The 5,750-nt window shown below is 51.5% G+C and overlaps 1 long non-coding RNA gene across 1 annotated transcript; it reads right to left on the bottom strand.

The window, feature by feature from the left end:
• Positions 1-3,369: 3,369 nt before the first annotated feature.
• LOC309685814 lies at positions 3,370-4,797 on the bottom strand. The gene is made up of 3 exons (XR_014270495.1): positions 4,653-4,797; positions 4,210-4,506; positions 3,370-3,577 (listed from the first exon to the last, which is right to left on the bottom strand). It is a non-coding gene; the product is annotated as an uncharacterized lncRNA (long non-coding RNA).
• Positions 4,798-5,750: the final 953 nt, after the last annotated feature.

Below are 5,750 nucleotides of genomic sequence, written 5' to 3'. Positions count from 1 at the left end.
ATCCTATCCTATCCTATCCTATCCTATCCTATCCTATCCTATCCTATCCTATCCTATCCTATCCTATCCTATCCGACCTTATCCTGTTCCCCTGCCATGTGCAGGTGCTTCTGATCCCACATGTGGCTCAGCAGCTGACAGGACAAGGAGCAGGTACATGCCATGGATGGATGGATGGATGGATGGATGGATGGATGGATGAATTGGAAGGTCGGGGTGATTGAACAAAACTCGCAGCTCTTGGCACTCCAGCTCCAGCCCGCTCCTAAATTTCAAACCCTGAGAAAATGCTCAAAAGAGTGGCTTTATGCCTCTTTTACGTCTCCTGTGTGCACCAGGAGTGGCCTGTTGGGTCACTCACAGTATCACAGTATCACAGTATCACAGTATCACAGTATCACAGTATCACAGTATGCTAGGGATTGGAAGGGACCTCAAAAGATCATCTAGTCCAATCCCCCTGTCGGAGCAGGAACACCTAGATGAGGTTGCACAGGAAGGCGTCCAGGCGAGTTTTGAATGTCTCCAGAGAAGGAGACTCCACAACCTCCCTGGGCAGCCTGTGCCAGTGCTCTGTCACCCTCACTGAGAAGAAGTTTCTTCTCAAATTTAAGTGGAACCTCTTGTGTTCCAGCTTGAATCCATTACCCCTTGTCCTATCACTGGTCGCTACTGAGAAGAGCCTGGCTCCATCCTCCTGACATTCCCCCTTTATATATTTATAGACGCTAATAAGATCACCCCTCAGTCTCCTCTTCTCCAAACTAAAGAGACCCAGCTCCCTCAGTCTTTCCTCATAAGGGAGATGCTCCACTCCCTTAATCATCTTAGTTGCCCTACGCTGGACTCTCTCCAGCAGCTCTGTCCTTCTTGAACTGAGGGGCCCAGAACTGGACACAATATTCCAGATGCGGTCTCACCAGGGCAGAGTAGAGGAGAAGAAGGACCTCTCTCGATCTACTAACCATCCCCCTTCCAATACAGCCCAGGATGCCATTGGCCTTCTTGGCCACAAGGGCACAGTGCTGGCTCATGGTCATCCTGCTGTCCACCAGGACCCCCAGGTCCCTTTCCTCTACGCTGCTCTCTAACAGGTAGCTCCCCATCCTATACTGGAACCTGGGGTTGGTTCCCACTCCGTGGGACGTGATGAAAGAGAGGAGGAAGGAAAACCTTCCTACACCCTGGACAGCTTCATCATAAAAGCCGAAGTGTCTTTTCAAGGTTTTCTGCCACGATTTGGTACTTTAGGAAAACAGGGAATGGTGAGGGTGGTGGGAAAGGCAAACGCCGAAGGGTTTTACCCATCGCTGGCTGGTGCTCCTCCGCAGCCCTCATTGGGAAAAACACAGAGTTTGGTCTCTACCTGCCCCCCGCCCCAGTTCCTAACCTTAGAAAAACACCGTCTTCCCCCACACAAGGAGAGCCACCTCGTACCAAGTGGAATTCAGCCCCATTGGACGGGTCCGATTTACGCCGCGTCCGTCCAGGGAGGAGATGATGTGCTCCTGTGCTGGGGTGGGCTGTCTACTCTCCTTTGGCAGCAGATGCTGAACGAAGGGGTCTGACCCCCCCACTGCGCTTCGCCGCTTAAATGTGACCTCTTGTCACACCCCTCCTGCCCTGTGGTCCTCTCCCCAAGACATCAGCCCTCTACAGATGCAAACCAGAAGGTATGACCCACACAGACACGATATGTGTTGGACCTGGACAGCCAAGGCAAGCAAGCCAGAAGGGCAAGGGACGGATCTGCGCATGCGTCCTCCTCCCCAAACCCGTCTCCTTCCGTTGGACTGCACAGTCCAGCGATTAAAACCCCAAAGGAGGCTGAATTTCGGATACGAATATGACCAAGGGGTAACGGGAACACGGTGGGACGAGGGGTGAGATGGAGCAGCGGCAGGCGCACAAACGCGAGCACGCCTTTCGGGAAGGAGCGTGGAAATACGCATCTTTCCACGAAACCCACAAGACCCAAACGCAACATCCAGCTTTATTCAGACGGACCCAAGGCCCGTTGGAAGGCACGTGGGTCTGCACAGAGGAAAGGAGCAAGGAAAAGCGGGCCGGTTGATGATGCACCACTTCCGCCTCCTGGAGACTCTGAGGCAGACATGGAGGAAACAGGCAGGGCCCGAGGGAGGTGGATTGCGTTGGCTAAATGGAGCAAAACCTTCGGGGCGTTTTTCTTCTCGTTCGTCTCGTTAATCCACCCGGAATCCCTCTTCCAGATCTGCAGATAAGGGAAGCAGCAGCATCAGAAATGGTGTCTTTTCAGTCTTTGCCCTCCGAGGGAGGCAAATTTGGGGATGAAAGGAGGAAGGAGAGCGAAGAGCCATGCTGTTCAAATTCTCTGTCCAGAACGACCTCCCGAAAAGGGCTTTGAACAAAGCGTTTGTTTGTTTCCTTTTTTTTTTAATTTGGAAATTTAATTTTAATTTGGAAAGGAAGGTGGAATAACAGTCAAACTGGGTCATTTTCTGAGAGTCAAAGAAAGTGAAATATTTACCTCTTCTCTTCATCAGGCGGTGGGAGAAGAAAAAGATGAGGCCATTGATGGTAAAGAAGGAACCTCCAACGATGATCTCCCGAATCCAGCTCATTTTATGGCCTGGGAAGGAATCAACGGCAACTTTACCATGACGCGACCTTTCCCCGTAACAGAGATGATGACTCCTACCGTGACCGAGCCCATCAATAGCTAACCCCATCTTAGAGGGAAGGAGGTGAATCTCCCTCCAGCTCTGCAAAGCCCCTCTATGGTGGTAATCTTGGCAACGGGCGTGGGAGTCAATGGACGTCCAGATTGTGACAAAATATCAGCTAACAGATGGACGGGCCTACAAATAAGACAGTGAGCTTTGTTGGCCACCCTACCACATACTCCAAATCAGCTGTAGTGGTCCCTGGGAGATGGTTAGATGCTTAGCTCTTGGGAAGCTATGGTGCAAACCCACCCAGGAGAACGACGGATTGTTGTCGCAAGTTGTGGTGGTCTCATCAGAAAAGCCAGAGAAGGTAATAAAACCATCTTTTGATTGAGACGTTTTTTTTTTTCTCCTCCAGTATCTGCCCTTATTTTTGTCCATAAAAGCGTGGGCAGGTGTGGCAATGAGCTCATTTCGTGACGGAGAGAGAGACGCCGAGGCAGAGAGGTGGATGGTCATAGGACAGGAAGGGATGGGTGAATTCATAGGCAAGCACACAGGGAAGGAATTAACTAATGATGGGCCGGTGGTTACTGGATGCTCAAGTGACGAAGGGTTTGAAAACTCACTTATCACAGTGACATTGACCCAGCGGCTCTTTTCGGAGCGAACGGGACGTCTAGACTGAATGACAAAATAGGCACAACTGTAAGACCCGGAGCGCTCCTCTCCTGTGATCCTGATGTCATAGCTGTAGTTCCTCACGTTTGGTACTGGGATGGAGGCTGCAAGTCCAAAGTCCGCATAGTACTGGACTTCTCGAACGTAGGCTGGAAACGAGGGGATGGAGCAGAGTAGCTTGACGTAGTCCCCGTATCTATAGACCTCTTGCTGAGGATCCACGGATAAAGTTGGGGCAATGGGAGCAGCTGGAAAAAAAAAACAAAACAACCCAAACGACACATAACCCAACCAATCGTCCATTTATTGACATCAGGACCCGTGCACAATACCCATGATTTTTCCCAATGTCATGACTCAGCCTCGACAAAGGGACTAGAAAAGAAGTTAATTATTCTTCTGACTATTACTGGGGTAAATACAGACCCTTGAACTACAGAACAGCTTCTGGGGGGGGGGGGGGGGGACGACAGACGGGACACTCGTGGTTGTCTTTTCTATCCCCTTCTTGAACCATGGGCAGAAGCAAAACCCCCTATGATTCTCAGATACAAGAATTCAAAGCAGCTTGAGCAGTTTCTTCACTGAAGTGCAGAAAATAAGTATTTTCACGTGCCCCAAATAGGCCAAACCCTCATGAAAGGCTTGGGGAGGCTCGCTGCCATCAGACCTCTTGGAGGCCACCCAACCTTTAGGCCAACTTATTCCCGCTTTCTCAGAGAAATCCAGGAGCACGAAAGGAGCTTGTGAGAAGCCAGGGCGACTTCATCCGTCCGTTGGCAACCACATGACAGGGCCGTTGGACAAGATCATGCTCTAAAGGGAGGCGCGCGGTGTCTGGGCTGATGGTACCCGAGCCATCCAGACAAGACCAACCTACCATGAACCTTAACTGAAAGAGGAAGGCTCCTATTGGAAGGTATTTCTTGTCCGGAGTCCTCCACAAAGTACATGCACGTGTACTCCCCAGCAGATGCTTTGGTGGCTGTGAGCTGGAGCCAGGCAGTCGGGTGGGAGAAAGGTGCTTGCAGGTCAATTTGTTCCCCAGTTTGATTGAAGAACCGAAATCCGCCTATTTTCCTCATCGTCGGAGCCAAGCAGAGAATAGCGACGCGTTCTCCTTCATAATAGAAATTATAGCCGGCGTCTGTGGAGAGCGTCGGGGTTGGCAGAAGGTCTGGGGAAGAAAGAAAGGATTTGGGGGGTGGAAAAGAGAGAGGAAAAAGAAAACGACGCGTTCCCTCCATTTTGCAGATCCTCGCCTCGTTGCCAAAGGCTCGGTTCAGCCGCAGAGCATCTCGCGAGAGGTAAAGCTGCACTTACCCGCAGAGGACACAGCCAACGGTAGAAGGTGGAGGAAAGCTGTGAGAGAGGGGCGTTGGGACGACAAGAGGGAGGAGGCTGCAAAAAGGAGAGAAAAGAAGTCACTTCCGCAGCAACGGCCCTACGGAGTCCTGCCCCTTGTGGCCATCGGTCAAGAGGGCCGCCCCTCCACCGCGCCATGGGTTCACGTAGGTCACAGCTCCTTTTTGTGCCGCCTCGGCGTGGAAAACCTGGACTGGTCACGGAGAAAACCTGTGAAAACAATCTCACCTGACAATGAGGCCGCTCACGGGGGGAAAAAAAAAAAAAAAAAAGAATCTACAAACCTCAACGCGCCTCCGAAATTATCTTTTAGCTGCATGCAACACGTGTGGGAGTAGATTATTTCTTCTGTTAGAAGCGATTCGGTGAATCGACAAGCAGTCGGTTGATATGGGCACTGGGAAGCGATATGGGGAAACCTAAAAATAATGGGGCTGCTGGAGACCTTACGGGGTTAGGAAGGACGGGATCGTGGGTCCGAGCGGGGAAGAAGGGTGGTGGTGAGCCACCGTGCAGGACAAGACGAGCTCTTGAGGTCTAGCTGCGTCAAATACCAGGCTGCCGAAAGGAATCTTTGGGTTTCTGGCCAGCGAGGAGGTGGGGGTCGTTGCTTGGATTGGAGATGAGGAGGGCCTGGGAAGCTGTGTTGGGTTGGCCCTGTCCGGCCACGTGCTCCCCTCCCCCCCAAATCCCAGCAGGATGGGAAGAGCAAAGACAAAGACAACTCACAGATTGCGATAAAACGGTTGAATACGTGATGGAAAGAGGAAAATAGAAAAAAAAAAAAAAACAACCCCCAAAACTACCTTCACACTGTGCAAACGCTGTCAGCAATAACCAAAGCTCTGATGGATTATCATCCGTCTTTTAGTCACAAATCCGAAACGCCACCTTACGGGTTGCTATGAAGAAAACTAATTCCATCCCAGCCAAACCCAGGACCGGAACCAGGATTCCGGGTTCTGCTTCTCCGGCCGGGAAGCGGTAATTCATCACATCGACCCCGCGCAACACATCAGGCTAGGACTTCACCCCGCCCGCCGTCTTTTCCCCCTC

This window comes from Vanellus vanellus (assembly GCF_965231255.1).
Source record: "Vanellus vanellus genome assembly, contig: HAP1_SCAFFOLD_532, whole genome shotgun sequence".
Taxonomy (NCBI): Eukaryota; Metazoa; Chordata; class Aves; order Charadriiformes; family Charadriidae; genus Vanellus; species Vanellus vanellus.
This window is presented reverse-complemented; position numbering and strand designations above follow the sequence as displayed.